At 38.1% G+C, this 23,615-nt stretch overlaps 1 pseudogene; it reads right to left on the bottom strand.

Annotated features, from left to right (window-relative positions):
* Window positions 1-2,566: 2,566 nt before the first annotated feature.
* On the bottom strand, window positions 2,567-3,326 carry LOC129043465 (peptidyl-prolyl cis-trans isomerase A-like; annotated as a pseudogene).
* Window positions 3,327-23,615: the final 20,289 nt, after the last annotated feature.

Genomic DNA, 23,615 nt, shown 5'->3' on the forward strand with positions numbered 1-23,615 from the left:
AGGCATTGTACTAGACATCTTATATGAATTACTTTTTTATTGTGGTCAAAAACACATAACATAAAAGTTACCATCTTAATGATTTTTAAGTGCACAATACAGTGGTATTAATATAAACACATTGTATAACAGAACTCTGGAACTTTTTCATCCTGCAAAATTGAAACTATATATCCATTAAGCAACTCCCATTTACCTCTTGCCCCAACCCCTAGCAACCACCATTTTACTTTATGTTTCTAAGAGTTTGACTATTTTAGATACTTCATATATGTGGAATTATGTACTGTTTGTCTTTTGTGACTGGCTTATTTCAATTACCAGAATTTCTTCAAGGTTCATCCGTGTAGAAGCATGTGACATTATTTCCTTCTTCCTGTGAGACTGAAAATATTTCATTACATGTATATGATACATTTTCTTTATTCATCTGTTGATGAACATTTAGGTTGTTTCCATCTCTTGGCTATTGTGAATAGTGCTGCAATGAACGCCAATGCGCAAGTATCTCTTGGAGATCCTTTTTCAAATATTTTAGATACCCAGAAGTAATATTGCTGGATCACATATTATTTCTAACTTTTAAAATAACCTCCACAGTTTCCTATAGTAGCTACACCATTTTATATTCCCACCAACAGTGTACAAGTGTTCTAATTTCTCCACATTCTCACTACCACTTGTTATTTTTTGTTTTAGTGATGGCGGCCATTCTAACAGGTGTGAAGCCATATCTCATTGTGGTTTTAACTTGCATTTCCCTAATTATTACTGATGTTGGGTATCTTTCAATAAACTTATTGACAATTTTTATATTTTCTTTGGAGAACTGCTTGCCCAATTCTTTTCCTTTTTTTTTTTTTAATGGATTGTTTCTGTTTTTGTGGAGATATAGGAGTCCTTTATATATTCTGGATAATATCCCCCATCAGACTTATGGTTTGCAAGTATTTTCTCCCATGTCTTTTCACTCAGTTGTTTGTTTCCTTTGCTGTGCAGAGGTTGTTCCACTTGCTGTAGTCCCATTTGTCTATTTTCACTTTTGTTGTCTGTACTGTTGGTGTCATAGCCAAGAAATCATTGCCAAATTCAATAGCTCAAACTTTTCCCCCTATGTTCTCTTCTAGAAGTCTTATAGCTTCAGTTCTCATTTTTAGATCTTTAATCCACTTTGAATTCATTTTTGTATATAGTGTAAGATAAGGGTCCAGTTTCATTTGTCTGCATGTAAACATCCAGTCGTCCCAGCACCATTTGTTGAAGAGACTACCCTTTCCCCATTGTGTAGCCTTGACAGTTTTATTGAGGATCATTTGATCGTGTACATGAGGATTTATTTCTGGGCTCTCTATGCTGTTCCATTGGTCTTTATGTGTCTTGATGTCATTATCATGCTGTTTTAAATATTGCAGATTTTAAATGTTTTGAAATCAGAAAGTGTGAGGCATCCAGCTTTTTCTATCTCAAGATTGTTTTGACTATTTGGGGCCTTTAGTAATCCCAGATTAATTTTTGAAATTTTTTGCAATTTCTGCAAAAAAAAAAAAAGTTGTTGAGATTTTAATAGGGATTGTATTAAATCTATAGATTACTTTGGGTAGTATAAACATTTTAACAACATGAATTCTTTCCAAGCAGGAACACAAAATATCTTTCCATTTATTTATCTTTTTCCAACTTATCAATATTTCAGTTTTGGATGTAAATTTTTCAGTTTGGTTAAGACTATTTTTAGGTATTTTAATTTTTTGATGCTATTTTAAATGTAATTTTTAAAAAAGTTTCCTTTTAGATTGTTCATTGTTAGTTTATAGAATTTTACTGTTTTTTGTGTGTTAAATTTTAATCCTGCAACTTTGCTAAATTTATTACTTTTGACAGGTTTTGTGTGTAATATGTGTGACACCTTTAGGGTTTTCTACATACAAGATCATGCTGTCTACAAACAAAGAACATTTTACTTCTTCTTCTCCTATTGGGTGCTTTTATTTCTTTTTCTTGCCTTATTGTTCTGAATAGGATTTTGTGTATTATATTGAGTAGAAGTGGTGAGAACAGGGATCCTTACTTTGTTCCTGATTTTGAGAAAATGGTTTTAGCTTTTTGCCATTTTGAGTATGATGTTAGCAGTGGGCCTTTTACCTATGGCATCTATTAAGTTGAAGTAAAATCTGTCTATTTTTAGTTTGTTGTTTTTATCATAAAAGAATATTACATTTTGTCATGATTTTCTGTATTAATCTACTAATGTATTACATTGATGAATTTTCATGTTCAAACTAAATCCCACTTAGTCATAATATATAATCCTTTTAATATATTGTTGAATTTCATTTGCTAATGTTTTGTTGAAGATTTTTATGTTAATATTCATCAGAGATATTGGCCTGTAGTAGTTTTCTTTCTCGTATCTTTTTCTGACTTTGGCATCGGGCTGGTGCTGCTCTCATAGAATGAGTTTGAAAATGTTCCCTACTTTTCAATATTTTGGAAGAGTTTAAGAAGAATTGGTGGTAGTTCTTTTTTTGTTGTTATTTAGTTTTTATTTCATAATCATAAACTTAACTCAACTCTGCAATCCAGCTAGGCATGGAAGGGAACAAGGAAAACATGGAACCCAAAGGGAACTGCAGCGAGAGCACAAACATTCTAGGATATTGAGAGCAAATGGGGTGGAGGGGTGCTCTCCTGAGCTACAGAAGGAATGGTCTGGTGGTTAAGATAAAACACAAGTCAAACTTATTAGAGTTGCCCACAGTCAGTAATGCCGATCTTCTTGCTGGTCTTGCCATTCCTGAACCAAAGCACTCCATGGCCTCCACAAAATTCATGCCTTCTTTCACCTTGCCAAAGACCACATGCTTGCCATCCAACCACTCAGTCTTGGCAGTGCAGATGCAAAACTGGGAACTGTTTGTGTTGGGTTCAGCATTTGCCATGGACAAGATGCCAGGACCTGTATGCTTTAGGATGAAGTTCTCATCATCAAATTTCTCCCCATAGATTGACTTGCTGCCAGTGCCATTATGATGTGTGAATTCACCACCCTGACACATAAACCCTGGAATAATTCTGTGAAAGCAGGAACCCTTATAACCAAATCCTTTCTCTCCAGTGCTCAGAGCATGAAAGTTTCCTGCTGTCTTTGGAAACTTGTCTGCAAACAGCTCGAAGGAGACGCAGCCCAAGGGCCCACCATCCACGGCGATGTTGAAGAACACAGTGGGGTTGACGATGGCTGACAGTACAGGGCACCCGATGGCAAAGGCATCTGCAAAGCTGGTGTAGTTCTTTAAAAGTCTAATAGGACTCTCCAGTGATGTCATTCAGTCATGGGCATTTACTTTGTCTTTCTGGATTCTTGATGTGTGTCTTTTTGGTTTTAAATTTCAACTTTTATTTTAGACACGGGGTACGTTGGCAGGTTTGTCACATGGAAATTTTGCATGATGCTGAGATTAGGGGTCTGATTCCAATCACCCAGATAGTGAGCATAGTACCTAATAGGTGTGTGTGTGTGTGTGTGTGTTTTTAACACACGACCCTTTCTCTCTCCTCCCTCTAGTAGCCTGCTTTGTCTATTATTCCTATATCATGTTTATGTGTGCTCAATGATTAGTTCAATTGTAAGTGAAAACATGTGGTATTTGGTTTTCTGTTTCTGTGTTACTTTGCTTAGAATTATAGCCTCCAGATGTATCCATGTTTGTGCAAAGGACATGATTTCATTCTTTTTTTTTTTTTTTTTTTTTTTGAGATGGAGTCTCACTCTGTCACCCAGGCTGGAGTGCAGTGATGTGATCTCAGCTCACTGCAACCTCTGCCTCCTGGGTTCAGGCGATTCTCCTGCCTCAGCTCCCTGAGTAGCTGGGATTACAGGTGCGTGCCACCACGCCAGGCTAATTTTTGTATTTTTAGTAGAACCAGAGTTTTACCATGTTGATCAGGCTGGTCTCGAACTCCTGACCTCGTAATCCACCCACCTTGGACTCCCAAGGTGCTAGGATTACAGACGTGAGCCACTGCACCCAGCTAATTTTTGTATTTTTAGTAGAGACAGAGTTTCACCATGTTGGTCAGGCTGGCCTTGAACTCCTGACCTCGTAATCCGCCCGCCTTGGCCTCCCATAGTGCTGAAACTACAGGCGTGAGCCAGCATGCCCCAAGTGATTTTGTTCTTTTTTATGACTGTGTAGTATTCCATGGTGTATATGCACATTTTCTTTATTTAATCTACCATTGATGGGCACCTTGGTAGATTCCATATATTTGCTATTGTGAATAGCACAGCAATGAACATAAGAGCATTCATGTATCCTTTGGCAGAATAATTTATTTTGCTTTGAGTATAAACCCAGTAATGGGATTACTGGGATGAATGGTAGCTCTGTTTTAAGTTCTCTGAGAAATCTTAAGACTGCTTTTCCACAGTGATTTAACTAATTTACATTCCTACCAACAGTGTGTAAGTGTTCCCTTTTCTCCACAGCCTTTCCAGCATCTGTTGTTTTTTTGACTTTTTATAATAGCCGTTCTGACTGGTGTGAGATGGTATCTCCTTGTGGTTTTGATTTGCATATCTGTGACGATTAGTGATGCTGAGCACTTTTTCATGTTTCTTGGCTGCCATTTGTATGTCTTCTTTTGAGAAGTGTTCATGTCCTTTGCCATTTTTAATGGGGCTGTTTTATTCTTGTTGATTTAAGTTCCTTATAGATGCTGTGTATTAGGCCTTTGTCAGATGTGTAGTTTGTGAATATCTTCTCCCATTTTGTGGTTATCTGCTTACTCTGTTGATAGTTTCTTTTGCTGTGCAGAAGTTCTTTAGTATAATGAAGTCCCACTTGTCTATTTTTGTTGCAATTGCTTTTGGGGACTTAGCCAAAAATTATTTTTCAAGGCTGATGTGGAGAAGAACAATTCCTTGGTTGTCCTCTAGGATTTTTATAGTTTGAGGTCTTACATTTAAATCCTGATCTATTTTGAGTTTATTTTTTAATATAGTGAAAGGTAGGGATCCAGCTTCAATCTTCTTCATATGGCTAGCCAGTTATCCCAGCAACATTTATTGAACAGTAAGTGCTTTCCCCATTGCTTGCTTTTGTCAGCCTTGTAAAAGATCAGATGATTGTAGGTGTGTGGCTTTATTTCTGAGTTTTCTATTCTGTTCCAATGGTCCATGTGTCTACTTTTGTACAAGTACCATGCTGTTTTGGTTACTGTAGCCTTATCGTATGGCTTGAAGTTGGGTAGTATGATACCACCAGCTTTGTTCTTTTGGCTTAGGATTGCTTTGGCCATTTGCTTTTTTTTCGGTTTTCTATGAATTTTAGAATCGTTTTTTCTAATTCTGTGAAGAATGACATTGGTAGCTTGATAGGAATAGCATTGAATCTATAAATTGCTTTGGGCAGTATGGCCATTTTTACAATATTGATTCTTCCAATCCATCAGTATGTATTGTTTTTCCATTTATCTGTGTCATCTCTGAAATCTTTCAACAATGTTTCGTAGTTCTCCTTGTAAAGATCTCCTTGGTTAGTTGTACTCCTAGGTATTTCATTTTCCTTGTGGCTGTCAGAAGTGGGATTGTGTTCTTGATTTCACTCTCTGCCTGAACCTTGTTTGTGTATAGAAATGCTATTAATTTTTGTACATTGATTTTGTATCCTGAAACTTTACTAAAGTCATTTATTAGTTTTAGAAGCCTTTTGGCAGAGTGATTAGGATTTCCTAAGTATAGAATCATTTCATCCTTGAAGAGAGACATTTGACTTCTTCTTTGTCTATTTAGATGCCTTTTATTTATTTAACTTGCCTTATGGCTGTGAATAGGACTTCCGGTACTCTGTTGAATGTAAAAGGTGTCAAAATTATTCCAAGCATATTTTTGGACCACGGTGCAATACAAATAGAAATCAATACCAAGATCTCTCAAAATTACACAACTACAAGGAAATTAAACAACTTACTCCTGAATAACTCTTGGGTTAACATCAAAGTTAAGGAAGAAATTTTAAAATTCTGAAAATAGGGACACAACTTGCCAAAATCTCTGAGATGCAGCTAGTGTTAAGAGGAAAGTTTATGGTGCTAAATTCCTTCATCAAGAAATAAGATCTCAAGTTAACAGTTTAACTTCACACCTATAGAAACTAGAAAAACAACAAATCAACCCCAAAGCTTCCAGAAGAAAATAAATGACTAGAATTAGAGAAGAACTGAGATGCAAAAATCCATACAAAAGATCAATGAAACCAAGTGTTGGTTCTTTAAAAGAATAAGCAAAATTGATCAACCTCTGGCTACATTAACAAAGAAAAAAAGAGAAGAACCAAATAAGCACAATCAGAAATGACAAAAGCAATATTCCAACTGATCTCACAGAAATACAAAAGATCCTCAGGGACTACTATGAACAACTCTTTGCACAATTAGAAAATCTAGAAGAAATGTATAAATTCCTAGAAGCACACAATCTCCCAAGATTGAATCAGAAAGAGATTGAAATCCTGAATAGGCCAATATCAACTTCTGAAACAGAATCAGCAATAAAGAACCTAGCAACCAAGAAATGCCCTGGACCAGGTGGATTCATAGCTGAATTCTACTAGACATTAGTACAAGAAGAGCTTGTGCTAATCGTATTGAAATTATTCCAAAAAACTAAGGAGGAGATACTCCTCCCTAACTCATTCTATGAGATCAGCATCATCCTGATACCAAAACATGGCAGAGACAAAAACATGAAAGAAAAACTTCAGGCCAATATCTTCGATGAACACTGATGCAAAAATTCTCAGCAATTTACTTGCAAACCGAATCCAGCAGCGCCTTGAATTTATCATCCCACTCTATTCTGACCTGTAATGATTCTGCTGAGAGATCAAATGCCAATCTGATGGAGTCTTCCTTGTACATGATAAGCAAATATTTTCTTGCTGCTCTCAATATTCTCTTATTGTTTATAACTTTTGACAGTTTATGATATGTCTCAGTATGGGCCTTTGGGGATTTATCCTAATCGAATTCCTTTGATCCTCTTGAATTTGGATGTTCATTTACTTCTTTTGATTTAAGAAGTTTTCTTCCATTATTTCTTCAAACAAGGTCTCTACTTCATTCTCTTCTTCTTCAATTCCCATAATGTGTGTGTTAGTCTGCTTAATTATCTCCTTTAGGTTTCTTCACTTTTCTTCATTTAGTCATTTAGAATTTCTTCATTTTTATTTTCTCTTTTTATTTCTGACTAATTTCAAATGGCCCATTTTCAAGTTTGCTAATTCTTTCTTCTGCTTGATCAAATCTGTTGTTGATACCTTCTAGCGAATTTCTAAATTCAGTTATAGTATTTTTTAGCTTCATAATTTCTATTTGGGTTCTTTTTTATAGTTTCTCTTTGTTTGTACCTATTTTATTCATGCATCATTTTCCTGATTTTGTTTAGTTGTCTCTCTGTGCTGTCTTGCAGCATACTGAGCTTCTTTAAGATAAATATTTCAAATTCTTTGTTAGGTAATTTATAAATCTTTATGTCATTATTGTCAGCTTCTGGAGGTTTATATTGGTTCTCTCATTGAGTCATGTTTCTCAGTTTGTGTGCCTTGTTATTTTTTGTTAATTTTTGCATTTGACAAAAATAGCCAACTCTCCCAGTCTATTTGTTCATTCTCATGCTCCTACTAAAGACATACCCAAGACTAGATAATTTATAAAGGAAAGAGGTTTAATTGACTCACAGTTCAGCATGGCTGGGGAGGCCTCAGGAAATTCAAAATCATGGCGGAAGGGGAGGCAACCACATCCTTCTTCACATGGCGGCAGCAAAGAGAAATGCAGAGTGAAGGTGGATAAAAGCCCCTTATAAAATTATCGGGTTTCATGAGATCTCAACTCACTATCATGAGAACAGAACGGAGGTAACCGCCCCCAAGATTCAATTACCTCCCACCAGATCCCTCCTATGACAGGCGGGGATTATGGGAACTACCATTCAAGATAAGATTTGGGAGGGTGCACCGCCAAACCATGTCACCCTGTATTTATAGAATGGCTTTATACAGGGAAACGCCTTCATCAATCAGCAAACTGGAATTTCAGAGGGCCTCCAAAAACTTTAATGAGGATAAATTTTCTTGATGCTTGTGCATGTAATTTCCCAATTAAAGAGGTTTACTGTGTTTCATTTTTTGTTTTTCGGGAGCCTGCAGTCTTTTGTTCTCTCTAGTGTCTGTCTGAAGTACTGCAGGTTCTCTGGATCTGCAAGAAGCCACTGAGTTGTCTTTTGTTGTTTGCAATCCCAGGCATCCAGGACAGGCTTGTTCCATTAGTGCTCCAGATGAGACAGAAACCAGTTCCTCAGGCAGCCTCCCCCAAAGCCAGAATATAACACTCATGTTTCACTCTTCTCTTTCCCTCCTAAGGAAGAAGGCACAGCTGAGTGCTTTCTCTGGATTATGGTGAGTGGTGCCAGCTTCTAACTGAGATATTATAAGTTCTCTGGCACTGTCACAAGCCACTGAGCACTCTTGTTCTCAGCAGCCCCCACATCCAAACTATGCCCATTTCCCATGGCAGAGTTCTGAGTCAGGCAAGACAGAAATCAGTCCTTTGGGCAGCCCACCAAAGAGCCAGAACATGATAGGTACATTCCATTCTTTTCTTACCCTCCTCAGAAATAAGTTGAGAGCTAGGCTTTTCCTTCAGACCACAAGCTATGTCAGCTTTGGGGAGGGACTGATGTGGTTGAAATTAAACAGCTTTTCTTACCCATTTTAATGCAGCTCTTCTTGGCTTTGAGCTTTCCTTGTGTACCGAGACTTTCTAACTGGCTTCCGGGGTTCTCATAAAGGTTTTGGACTTCATATATTTGTTGTCAGTGTTTTTGTGAGGAACAGAGTCAGAGGCTTCCTATTCTGTCATCTTGCTGCCATCACTCTCCTATGTGGCATCTTTTGATCCTTGACTGATAATGGAGTAGGCAGATGATGATGGTGATGATGATGATGATGATGATTTCATAGATGAGAAAACTGAGAGTCCCAGAAACTAATGACTTGTCCAAAGTTACTCAGCAAAGAAGTGATTATTTTGCTCACAAATGCATCCCAAGGACCTGAAGTGCCAGGTACCAAATAAATATTATAGGGGTAGGGGTGTGTGTGTGTGTGTGTGTATGTGTGTATATATATATAGACAAACAAAATCAAACCCAGAATATTTGCATTTAAAATCTGTACTCCTATCCCCGAGTCCTTAGAAAAATGATAGTTCCCACATAAACAATATTCAAGCTCTAATCTTTCCATACCCAAGCCATTTGTTAACTGTTTTCATTCACAATTTGGTCTTAATTTGCTTACTTAGCAATAACAGTGAATAATATATACAGGGTCTCTGACTTTACTACCCAGCAGGGTGTCACTTGGCACTACGTTACAGATTTTAATTTTTTAAATTGGTTGGCTTTAATATTCCTTAGCTTGCCCTAGGCTAGTAGGTTCTCCACCAGGCAATTTTGCCAAGAAGGGGATTTGGGCAATGCCTAGAAACATTTTTGGTTTTCACAACTGGAGGTGCTATTACCATCTAGTTAGTAGAGGCTAGAGATGCTGCTGTGCATCCTGCAATGCATAAAACAGTCTCCGCAATAAAGGATTATCCAGCCTGAAATTTCTTTTACACAGAGGTTGAGAAACTCTGCCCTAGACAAACTAAAAATGATGCAGAAGAGGTTCACCTTCTTTATCTATCTTTCAGCATCACCTTTATCTCTCTACCATAACTCTTATGTAGGCACAGATGCACATGGTTCCAGGACCTTCATGCTCAGCTCTCCTCTGAGATGCCTTTATCTAACCACAACTGATTATCTGGATCTTTGTGACCCATTCAAATTATTTTTTCCTTTTTGATCCTATTCTCAGAGAGATTTGTAAAATGATCGACTAACACCATATACTAAGAACCTGTAACTTGGTTTCTAGTTTGTAATGAGTCATAATGGCCAAATACCCATCGAATAAATAGGAGTAGAAAATATTAGAATAACAAGTTTTCTATTATTCCTCCCCTATCTCAGGGTATAATATTTTATTTTCGCTGGTCAAATGAAACCCATATCCTAGCCTTATCATCTAAAATAAATGCATCCCATGGGACCCTCCAGGGTAGCAGGTTGGATGGGTGGATATAATTCAGACACAAGATAAGGAAAGAAGTTTAATCTCCACAAATTGCCAAGAATGTTTCCCTTATAATTAGGAAAGTACATTCTGAAACTCTACATAATTTAAAATACACTTTATGTGCTAATGGAAAAGGACTGAGAACAGACATAAATCTTTCCTATAAATAATCAATGTTATCAAAATGCCATGGCAAAAATTTCCCTCTGATAGAAACAAAGACAGATAGTTTTTAGGATTTTATCTAGAGAATGTCAGACATATGAGAATGCCCTCTTATTTATTTATTTATCAGTTTGGATGTTTCTCTCCAACTACTTCCATAAAAGACTCCATCCAGATTCAAAGTGAAATTCTACCTTTATACTAAATAATATAGAGAGTAAATCAAAGAGATAAAGGAAAAAAGAAATAGCTGGTACTGGGCAATTAAAAGGGCTACACTCCTCCCAAAACCCTTATCAAGTGATAATCACAATTATTTATTTATATGATCATCTCAACAGACTTGCTACTCCTTGAAAACACCTTTTATCTTTTTCATCTTTGTATTTCTTTTGCCCAGAACAGTGGCCAGCATATAGTAGGGACTCAATAAATGTTTGTTGCATCCATGAAGAAATGCATGAGCTTATTAATTTTTAATTGAGACTTAATCTCCAACTTTACTGGAAGCCTGAGATTGAAAACAGAAAGACAAAAACACACATTACAAAGAAAGAAATGATGTGTTGTGATGAAAGAAAAAATGACTTGGTAAATATATGGTATAGCTTATATTAAATCTGAGGGAAAATCAACCTATAATAAGCTGTCACTTCATTACTTGAATGAGTTAAAGAATGAATGAACAAATACAGTAAAAAGGGAGTGAGTCCACAGCCATTGAAGTCCTTCTAATCAATCCAAAATTTAGTGCCTACAATGAAATGCTGAGATTGATTCTGGGATTACAAAGCTGAGGAAAAACCCCATCACTTACAATAATTTCAGGGATGGTTCTCAATCTTTAGCTGCACATTTAAATTACCTGAAGACATTTTTAGATACTTTGTCCAGCTATTCTTTTCCCCAGAGCCATTAAATCAGAACCTCTGGGGTTGGGACCCATCCAGGCATGAGTAGCTTTTAAAACTTCCCAAGTGGTTCCAACTACAGTCAACGTTGAGAACCACTGGCTTCTAGTGGAGTGGAGAAAAGTAATCAAACAAAGTTCACTGAACAAATGTCGGTAGGTTACCTAGAGTAAAGGAATGAATGGGAATTAACTTCAATTCAGCATCTACTGCATACTAAGTAAGGTGTTATTGTTTAAATTTGTTGTCTCATTTTATTCTCACGATATCACTGTGAGGTACATTGTTATCCACAGTTGAAAGAAGAGGAAATTAAGTCATGGATGACAGAAACACAGTCCCTACTATGAAGGAGTTTTTAAAAACATGAAAGGAAAAACATAGAAAAACATATAAATGTATATATATTATACACACACACACACACACACACACACACATACATATATATATGAAAAAAAGAGAAAACTTGAACTCAGGAGACCTGGGTTCATCTCTAAACACCATACTGTCACTAATTATATCATTTGGGCCACTCATTTAACCTGTTGGAATTACCCGAATGAGAACAATAGGGTTAAATATAAAATTTTATAATTTCAGCAAAGGTACAGCTGACACAAAAGCAATTATAGCATGGTAATTAAAATTAAAGAGACATGACCTGTGTCACAGAGGGAGGGCTAGCCAACAGTCTGGCCTTTAAGGGTATTAGAATCTGACTGATGCTGCTATAGTTTTCAGGAAGCCCTTGACTTTGCAGATCCAAAAATCTACTGGACATTGATTTGTTTCTAAGGGACTGACACATGATAACTCAATTTCAAATCTTTAATGTGTAAACCATGCTTTCAAAGCATTTCTGTACAAAGAAAGAATTTTTTCTATTAACTTTGTTTAAGCCCAAGATAGCTTGGGTGTATAAATTAGGTCTGGGGGAAGAAATGGTGATAAGGAATTTTCTTCCTGGTCCCCATGATATTAGCATTTACTTCTTTTCCCCTTCAGGTGCAGTGCAGATTATCAAGAAGTGAGCAGGTAAACACTACATTTTTTTCTCTTTGAGGTTTCTTTTACTACATTTCATCAATACTATACACTTATATTAATATTGTCTTTCTATAATACAATTACTATTTCAGCTTTTCATTAGTCAGCTTCAGCTATTTCACTCTAAAGTATTAGTTTACACTTCATTGTGTTACACCTCCAGTCATATAATAGAACTGAGAACATGAGGAAATGGTCCTTGTCCAGGCTCTGCCTCCAATCGCCATGCTGCCTTGGACAAATAACTTAATCTTTCTGAGCAGGGAGTACACTTTTTTGCAAAAGAAAGAGAAAAATGTTACTATATGCCTTTTTCATATATTTATTTTCATGAAAAATCATACAGTAATTTACCCATCACACAGTGGAGATTGAGTAATTTATTAATACACTTTTCCTTATTCTTTCACCTGATCCTCTTGATTGGCCTTGATTTTCTCACACACTATCTCCACCACTGATTTACAGCAACAAATCACTAATCTCACTGCTAAATTTAAGCTCTCCTTTATTGCACTTCTAGGGGTTAATTTTCTCTTGACATTCTGAAGGCATTTTACTGTTTGCCTTAGGTTCTGATGATACTTCTGTATAGAGCTTTATAATTTACCGTTATTTTTAATGGCCTCTTATGAACTTGATGTCTACAGGAAAGGGACAGAATATGTTGTTATTCCCACTTAACAGAAGACAGAGGAGTGACACAACAGGAATACAATGGACTCAAGCTCATTTCTTGATTCTAAGTATTCTCTCCACTGAGTATGCTCTGAGTTCTGTGACTCTATCCTATTTTACCAATCATTTTGAATCACTGGGCAGTTATTTCATTCCTGAGGTTTTACTTTTCTCCTTTTAAAAGAAAGCTAAGATGGCCTTAGTCAGGTCTTTCAGGGCAGTGCATAAAGAATAGGGCAGAGAAATTGAGAAAGTCTAAAATAACATATAGAATATCAACTGAAATTAATTACAGAGACTTTCAATTAGTCCCATAGACGAAAAGTTTAAGTGGCTGGCTTTTAATCTAGAAAAATAAAAAGAAGCCCAAACAGCAACCTCATTAACTTACTTTCTCTACATCAAAGATTAGGACAAGGGACATAGATCTATTGTTCTCAGAACTAAATATTCCAGGATAGAGATGCAACCATAGGAATTGAAGCCAGAGCTTCCTGACTTACAGAATGATTAAACACGGCAACAAACTCAAAAGGCAAGCTTCTTATGTAGTCACTATTCCTGATGATGTTAAAAGCAGCATTCTCATGGATGAGAAAAAAGGTGACGTGAGTGATTCACAGGCATAAAGTACCAGCACTTTGGGGACATATCAGCATTTTGGAGTAAAAGAAGTGGGAGATGATATTTTTTCAAGCATATTTAATATTATAATATGCATTTATAAAATTCAAAGGGCTTTATTATTTTCATAACATAAGCTAAAAAAGTCAAGTGTAAGAAAGTCTTATACTCAAGCCAGGAAGGTTCTTAAAGGAATCAGAGTAAGAGTTATGGGAATATTTTATGTTTATAAAATGAGGGCAGGAGTGAACAGGTGTTGGGAACAGGCCCCCAAATCTGCTGGCCCCAAAACTGGCCATAAACAAAATCTCTGCGGCACTGTGACATGTTCATGATGGCTATGACACCCACGCTGGAAGGTTGTGGGTTTACCAGAATGAGGGCAAGAACACGTGGCCCACCCAGGGCGGAAAACCGCTTAAAGGTGTTCCTAAACCACAAACAATAGCATGAGCCATCTGTGCCTTAAGGACATGTTCTTGCTGCAAATAACTAGCCAGACCCACCCCTTTGTTTCCCATTTTAGTTAATCTGTAATTTATACATACAATGCTTATCACTGGCTTGCTGTCAACAAATACGTGGGTAAATCTCTGTTTGGGGCTCTCAGCTCTGAAGGCTGTGAGTCCCCTGATTTCCCACTCTACACTTTATATTTTTCTGTGTGTGTGTGTCTTTAATTCCTCTAGTGCCACTGGAATTAATTCCTTTAATTCCTCTCCACAACTGAGCTGGTCTCAGCAAACAGGTTGTTTTTTTTTTAAAAAAAAAAAAAAACCTTTGATACACATTTACATCATGTTGCAATGACTGAGCTACTATCAGCTTGGAGGCAGAAGACCAGACAAGAGGTCCAGAGTTCCATGTCAGGGGTCCTGCTACAAGCTTGAACAAACACCTGACATCTATCGTTCAGTTATCCAACATTTAATGAATGCTGAACATATGCCAGACCCAGAGTCAGGTACTTTTTAAAAAAGTAAGATCTCGGTGGGCTGCGGTGTCTCACACCTGTAATCCCAGCACTTTGGGAGGCCGAGGCGGGCAGATCATGAGGTCAGGAGATCGAGACCATGGTGAAACCCCGTCTCTACTAAAAATACAAAAAATTAGCTGGGCGTGGTGGCGGGTGCCCGTAGTCCCAGCTACTCGGGAGGCTGAGGAAGGAGAATGGCATGAAGGTGGAGTTTGCAGTAAGCTGAGATTGCACCACCGCACTCCAGCCTGGGCGACAGAACGAGACTCCATCTCAAAAAAAAAAAAAAAAAAAAGATCTCTGACCTAAAAAAAAGAAGCGGCAGCAGCAACTTAGAATCTAATGTTAAAGGCAGACAATGTATTTACGATATGTAACAATAGGAGATGGAGAATACTAAGTACAATAGGCTCCAGAGACCCAAGAAACAATAAGGAAAAGCGAAGCTTAACTTTTCTTAAGTATAGCAATAAGAACGTAGGTTTGAAAGGAAGTAAAAGCAATCCCAAGAAAAACCCCAACACCAAAACTTAATTCCTTCCCTCCTGTGATATAGTATCACCAACCTCAAACAAATTTATAATGAGATATACAAAAATCCACACACTACATATTAAATAGAGCTATTATGTATTTCCCAAATGTGGAATCATGGAAACAGTTCCTTAAATCCAGGCACTGCATATAGAAAGTAAATTTTGGCCACTAGAAATTGCTCTGGATATGCATTTTAAAAATTTCAAAATGACCCTGTTTCTTCCTCTGCAAAAAAAAAAAAAAAAAAAAATGCATGGAAACCTTCAAATTTCAAATTTATTTCCTATTGGAGTTATTCACATGCAAAAATAATCTTAAATGGTGTTTATGGCATAGGCTTTTTTCTTCTTCTTCATTGGCCCAAGTTCCAGAAACAGCTGAACAGATGTTTCTGTCAACATTCAACAACCAAATAATTCACCTTTGGGGTGAAATCAACTATGAAAATTTAAAACCCTAAGGATAATTTTTCAGCAAGTCAAACAAGTTAGGGAGACAATGACTTCAAAAATCTCAGGTACAAGATCTCTCTTGGCAAAGAAACTACTGATCAAGCCAGATGAAGTCACTGTTTACTCCGTATGCACAGTGTATATGTGATAAGAAGACATGGTTCCTGCCCTCAAGTGGCTTGGTTCCTAATAATTAATTTAAGCAATAATATCAACTAATGAAGACAAATTCAGTTATGTCTTACTTTTTCATTATATATGCTTTTGAAAACTGGATGCAAATGAATGGCTTTTATTTCTAGTCATTTCTAAGTGGAAAGCAGAGTCAAGATATTATCTGTGTGTTGTGCCTAAATTGAGGATGTTTAAGGTACTATCTGTATGTTATAATTTGAAGGATAATCAAGATACCTCCTGTTTTTTGTACATAACGTGAAGGATGTTGTGATGGTTAATTTTATGTGTCTTCTTGACTGGGTCACAGGATGCCCAGATATTTGATCAAACATTATTCTGGGTGTTTCTGGAAGGGTGTTTTGGATGAGAGTAGCGTTTAATTGGTAGAATAAAGCAGTTTTCCTTCTATAATGTGAGTAGGCCCAATCCAATTAGTTGAAGACTTCAACAGAGCAAAAAGACTGACCTTCCACTGAGTAAGAGAATCCTCCAACAGACAGCCTTTGGATTTCATCTGCAATATTGGCTCTTCCTCCCTGATGGCTTTTGAGCTGGAACACTGGCTCTCCCTGGGTCCCCAGCCTGCCAAACCACCATGCAAATTGGACTTGCTACCCTCTAAAGTTGCATGAGCTAACTCGGTATTTTATATATATTATGTACTATATATATATCCTGTTGGTTCTGTTTTACTCTCTTCTTTCTCCTGATGCCCCACCCCCACCCCACCATGCTTACTCATGGGCCAGTTAGTGCTTGTCCTCCTGCACTACCTAACATGGAATCCTCACAATTAGTCAATCTTTGGGGTCAAACAACAAGGTCAAGGTAGGTCTAATACAGTCTCAAGCACAATACACATATGGAAAAAGAACTCAACAAGCAATGAAAAGTACTGGGTTCTAGTGCTTGCTCTGCTACAATTCAGAATGGAATAACCTTGGGAAATCTATAAACCAACTACTATGGGTTTAAGTTTTCATCTTAAAATAAGAGTATTTGAATAAATGATATATAATTTCTCTTCTGATTTTTAATTTCTATGTCAATGAGTACAGGAGTGGATTGCCGACTCACCAACTGGTGGACTATTTACTTGAGCCATTTCTCACTGGCTTGATTAGCAGATAGCAACCTTGTTCCCATTTCCCTGTCTTGACCAAAGTGAGCCCTGGTTAGAATGTAATTTCAGAGACGCTATGTCTTCATTTATGGTTTATTTCAATTGACTGAGTTACCTTAAGCTTTAAGTTCTGTCTCCTTAGCTCTCAGTTAATGGTAATAAACCACTTAAAAGTTTGGCTCTTTTCCAGACTCAATGTATTTAGAATGCAAGCAACTTTGCAACCACCCCCATCTCCAACAATCCCTCTTCATACTTTACCATTTTTTCATTTTATACTCTATGGAGAAAAGAGAAAACTGTTCCCCTTGACTATTAAGGATATTTTAGAATGAGACATTGTACTGGTACTTAGGATTTGCTACGAAAGAGCTTTCTAGGATGGGGAGATTTGAATTGTAATTTAAAGGAAACAAATTCTATGACTTAATGGGAAAAAAAGTACTCTATGCATTTGATGAAAATAAAACGTCCATGGGCAAGAAATGAACAGAATCAAGGTATGAAAAAAATAAATGAATAAATAAATTAAATAAGTGAAAACAAAGTAATGACGAAAGGTAGAACAAGATTGGCAAATAAATAGGATATGAGCACCCCTTCCCCTGCTGTTTACCCCTCACCAGTGGCAGATATTGCCAATTGCTTGGGATGGTTTTCCAGTTGAGCCCAAATACTTCCTCTCAATCCAGAACCCAAAGCACCCACTAGCAGTCTACTGCAGATGGCGCAGTCAGGGAAACCTATATGTCATCCTAGATATAACGGAAAGTGGCACAAATATTAATCGAATATCTATCACTCACTAGGTAGGCAGTGAGATAGATGCTGTGGAGGATTAAAAAAAAAAAAAAAAAAAAAAGGAAATTCCTTGCCCTATCTCCAAAATGCTTGTAATTTAAAAAACAAGAACTGATAAAGAATTACTGCTCATAACAGGCAGAAGGGGAAAGGTGCTTCATAAGAACAAAAAAGTAAGTAATACAGGTTTGGCTGGGTGCGGTGGCTCACACCTGTAATCCCAGCACTTTGGGAGGCCGAGACGGGTGGATCATGAGGTCAGGAGATCAAGACCATCCTGGCTAACATGGTGAAACCCCATCTCTACTAAAAATACAAAAAATTAGCCAGGCGTGGTGGCAGGCACCTGTAGTCCCAGCTACTCGGGAGGCTGAGGCAGGAGAATGGAGCGAACTCAGGAGGCAGAGCTTACAGTGAGCCGAGATCACACCACTGCACTCCAGCCTGGGCAACAGAGTGAGACTCTGTCCACCCCCTCCCCAAAAAAAGTAATACAGGTTCAAGGAGCCACAGATATTGAAGCCATCCTGACAGGCTGACAAGAATTGCATAATGGGTTCTGGACAGAAATAAAGTTAAAATTAAGCATTAATCAAGCTGCACTTTAGCCCACTTCCTTGTTGCTAAAAGTCAGATAGCACTACATACTGACCATTTGCATCCCCATTGTTCCTGTAGATAGAATTTCTGACATGAGGGTCATAAGACAGGATCTCTGGTGTTCGAATCATAAGACGTTTAAGGATCACATTTTTTCAGACCCTGAATTTCAGCAACCAGTTTGAAGACCCCCACAAAGAAATGGGATTAGCATAAGTATACAGTTTTTTCATCACCCTGTCCCAGACTTCACCCTGCACTCTTCAAATGATCAACAATCCACACTTTGCCCCACTTCAAAACCCTTAATAACCCTAGCACCAAACCACTTGGGGAAATGGATTTACAGTTTCATCCCATCTACTTATTCAGTGACCCTATGACTAAAATGCTTTTTCTGCTGAAACCCAGTGTCTTAACTTATTGACGTGCTATATGCGCCTTGGGAAATGATCCTATTACAGTTACAATATCATTTGTTTGTGAGAAACTAGACAGGCTTCTGCAAGGAACAGCATCTGTGTTAGACTTCGGATACCAGGGAGAACTTCAAAGATGAAGATGGCTAGAGAGAACATGAGAAGGGCATGACTGGCCTGGAAGGAGAAGGTACTGATGAGCTCTCTCAGGAGGTTCCAAATGACCCAGCAAGATCCAGAGAGATATGGTGTGAGTGCTACAGAGAAGGATCCATGAAGCTATCTAGGGGCCCATCATGAGTCACCTCATTAGCATCAACTCAGGTATGGTTGAAAAAGGTGTATTATAAATAACAAAGATGCTCTTCTTATCCCTACCACTAAGGAAATTACAAAAGTTTTAAGAGCTCTACGTCACAATCCAGGGGCAGAGATGAAATATATATTTCTTACTATGTCACAAGCTGTTACAAGAAAATACCATGCACTGGGTGGCTTAAACAAAAGATATTTATTTCTCACAGTACTGGAGGCTGGAAAGACCAAGATCAGGGTGTTGAACACTCACCAATGTCTGCTGAGGGTCCTTTTCCTGGTTTGCAGATAATGGCCTTCCCACTGTTTACTCATATAATGGCGAGAGGAAGCTCTGGTGTCTCTTTCAGTGGTTATAAGGGCACTAATCTTATTGTGAGGGCTCTACCCTCATGACCTCACATAAACCTTATTTCATCCCAAAAACTCAGCCTCCTAATACCATCACATTGGGGGTTAGGGCTTCATCATATAGGTTTCGGAGGAGCACATTCAGTTCACGATATATAGGAAGACAGTCCATGTGGAAATGTCCTCCCCTTGTAGGAAGAGAGGAAAGGTGAGGCAGACAAAAGCAGCCTGTGTATCCAGGCATATGCCACCAGCCATACCCCAAACTATGTTAGGCACCAAGAGACCCAAGGAAAAATACACACTGTCTTTAATAGTAGTGGATTATTAGTATACAACAAAACTACTTGGCAGGGAAAGAGCAAGATACATGGGTTAATGAAGCTTTGCAGACTTCTGAGATGCCCATGGGTGTGTTGAGTCCAAAGCTCATACCATCTGCCACAGCACAGCCACTGAGTTGAAAGACAATGTGTCTGGGCAAGGAAAGTGACTTTATTTGGGAGAGCCAGCAACAGAGAAGATGCTGGACTAGTGTCCTAAAGAACTATATTAAGCTAATATGAATTTGGGGCTGCTTTTAGGTTAGGGGAAGGGGAAAGAGGAAAGGAGATGAGGTTAAAAAGTTACTTGATGACCACAGACATCTGGGAGGCAGCAAGGATAAACTGTCTTTGGTCAGGTTAAAATCCTCTTATACATTTTTAACGTAACATTGTTAATTTTGTCTATACCCTCCTTCTTGGCGGTTAGTTTTGGGGATGGATTATTATTATCCTTGCTTTAAGGTTAAACTATAAATTAAATTCCTCCCATAGTTAGCTTGGCCTGTGTGCAGAGATAAGCAAAAGTGGCTAACCTAAAAGATGTCATCGTGGAGGAGTGCTTAGGAGCGTAATGGAGATTGATGTGCTCGGCCTCCTTTTCACTGCTGCATTCCCACCCCCAACGCTAAGTGAGTATCGCTGCAAGTCTGGAGCACAGCCCCTGCTTTTTTTTCAGGTGGTGTGATTCTGCCGTCTTCCTATCTCCCCTAGGATTGGAAGATACAACTGTCTTTAATCCCAAAAGATTGCTTCCCCTGGAGAGAAAAATTCCTCCAATGCCGGGACCAGATTTTACCAGTACCTGTAACCCCACCCTAAGATTACTGCCTGGAATACAACAAATCCTCAATATGTTTCCTGGGAGTGATTCAGCTAGAAGAATCACCTTAACTATAAAGTCATTTCCTTGATTATTCAATCATGTATTTATTGAATACTTACTATGAGCCAGCCTCTTTTCTAGGCACTGAAAATACACAAAGATGAATGAGGAATGATCCACAAAGCTCACAGTCTCATGGGTCTAAGTTATATAAAGAAGGTTATATAAAGTTAAATGAGTTGCTGTTATGGCTGGCTTTGTATAAAAATCCAAGCAGAAACTTTCTAATTCATCGGTTCATCCAGCTAGGCATTCATTAACAATTCAGCCAGTAGGTATTGACTGCCACCTGACTGGGAGCTCACACAGATGAAGAAAATATGTTGCTTTTACTGGAGAAGTTCACCATCATAATCACAGGGAAGTACGGTGTACAATATGGTAGGTACTAATAAATGTTTTCATAAATATCAGTGGGCATCGAGAATAGGAACCAGGCTATAACAGGAGTCAACAAGAGACTTGGAGAGACATAAACACAGATTTCTAAACAAAACATAATTTTCAAAAGAAGCACTTCACGTTTTCTTTTTCAAGGTATAGAATTCTTAACTTTAGGAAGAAAAAAGAAAAAAAAAGTGGTGCTACTTCTGGTTGAAGCGTATGGCAGTTTCGGGGGAATGACAAGCCAGAATCTCCCACTTGGCATCCCCTGGGTCCCTATGTATTTCCAAGATCCCTGTGCTCAATGTGGGGCTTCACGATGTGAAAATCACTACTGTCCAGGAAGAAACATTAGAGGAGATGCTTCCCGGGTCCTTTCCCAAGTCCTGTGGCTAACTTGCTAGGTAAAAACCCAAACATTGCTTGACCAACCTATGCTTTAGTGTACTCAACAGGAAGAAGAGGAGGCTGATAGACCCATGCTGGCTTAACTCCCAGCAATCCTGGGAGGATAAATTAGGTACCACCTGCTAAGTTCCTTGAGCATCCAAGAAAAAAAGAAGGGAGTGGTAGGGATAGGGAGCTACTTAAGGCCTTATGAATAGCGAGGCTTTGGCAATTCCCAAGTAGAGGCATGCTGAGTGAAACACGCTGTCCCAATTACCAGAGGCAATGGTTCTCCTCTGGAATACAGGTTTACATTCTGAGGTGTTGTTTAAACATTTTGGTTCAAGGCAGAGCATTTTCAGATAAGAAGGATGATTTCAGAGTCAAGAATATAGTGATTTATTTGAAGGCAGAAAGAAAGAGTTGGAAAAAATGCCTTTTAAAAGATCAACTTATCCCCAGGCATGTACACTCAGTCCTTTCTCAAGCTGAGGAAGGCAATTTAATTGTTCATAACTTTATTGACTTGACAAGGCAAACCAGCTTTGCCAAAGACAATACTTTCGTGGGCCTGAGGAGATTAGCATCACTAGGAGTGAGCTCTGCCTTTTTACCCCAGACCTTTCTTTTCACTTGGGTGACATCCTGCCCCGTGTAATAAGGCTCTCCTGCTTCTCTCTGCTTGGCACATATTCCATCCAGCAATATCATCCTTCCTCCTGACTTGGGACTTACGGTATTATTTTGGCAGCGTGACATTTAAAATAACTAAAAATAAAAACTAATAACTAAAATTATACAACTGTCTCTGGGCACAGTTTATTGGTTCACACCAAGATGTATTTTCTTGGAAACTTTAATTATAACTTTTAATTCTCTGAAAGGGATCTTCAGAAAAATTTGGAAGTCTACAGAATTATCAAAAGATGTATCTCTTCAAACGAAGATCACTGAATATACTGATAGTTCTTGACCCTCCATCTCCATTCTCTCAGCTACATTTTCCTAGCTCAGGGGTCCATATGGCACTAATCAGACACTCCACTTGCTTTGTAAATAAAGCTTTATTGCAACACAGCTATTCTTATTTGTCTATATGTTGGCTGTGGCTGCTTTCAACACTACAGTGGCAGAGATGAGTAGTTGCAACAGAGACCACCAACAGAGACTGCCTGGTCCTTAAAACCTAAAATATTTACTATCTGGCAATTTGCTAAATCCTTTATCTGAATACCTCCTGATGTCTCAATGTAGATGCCTTGTAGCCATCGTAAACTCCACGTGTTCTCAATTTAAGTCATTACCTTTCTTGCAGATATGTGCTGTCCCAGAGTTCACTATATAAGATGTCATTACCATCAGCCCAGTTGTGCACATCAAAATATTGGTTCATTCTTGCTCCCTTTCCTTTCCCTCACCTTCAATAAAATCAACCACTAAGTCTTGACCAAGCCAGTCTCCAACGTGAAGCCTTCAGGTCACTTTCCTACCAGCCTGCCTGGTTGCTGTCAGTCACTTGAAAACCTTGTGCAGGCTCTCTCTCACTCCTGAGATTTCTAGTGCTCCATTTCTTGGCTTAGACCAATCTGCTCTCTGTAGAACACTCTGAATCATGCTTCAGGGTCCAGAAAAAGAGGCGCTCCTTTGAGAATGCCTTGTCTCACATCTGGACTATATCTTTGATCCTCCTATTTGTGACTGTATTTTCCTCTGCTACAGCACTTATCATAACTTAGTGTTAACACTTGTTAATTGCCTGTCTTCTCAGCGACATGTAAATCCCTTGAAGGCAGGTATCTTATCTATCTGGTTTATCATCAGAGTTCTTGGAAAGTAAAAAGTGCTGAGTAATTATTTGTTAAATGGGTGAATGGATTCATCTTTCCTCAGGAAAGAGATGCTTGAAAGAGGCAAGGGAACACAAAGAAACAGTCACAAAGAAAACTCAGATCTCACTTCCCTCCCGTCACTTTGCCTACAGAGAGTAGAACTGTACAAAGTGAGGCTGTTGTGAACATGTGTATATTTTGGCAAGGAAGCATGATATCCTGAGTGTGAGAAAGAGAATACTGGAGAGGTAAGCATGGAAAAGTGATGGCATTGCATTGGTCAGGGACTTGAGCAATATTACCAATGATTGATGGCACTATTATTACATTATACTTTACAGATTTCAGACTAGATCCCAATCTACAAGCCAAAAGAGGCCTTTACAATATAAGGCCAGTTAGTCTCTTCTTCCAGTTAGTCTCTTGCTCAAGTAACTCAA

This window comes from Pongo pygmaeus, chromosome 13 (genome assembly GCF_028885625.2).
Source record: "Pongo pygmaeus isolate AG05252 chromosome 13, NHGRI_mPonPyg2-v2.0_pri, whole genome shotgun sequence".
Classification (NCBI taxonomy): Eukaryota; Metazoa; Chordata; class Mammalia; order Primates; family Hominidae; genus Pongo; species Pongo pygmaeus.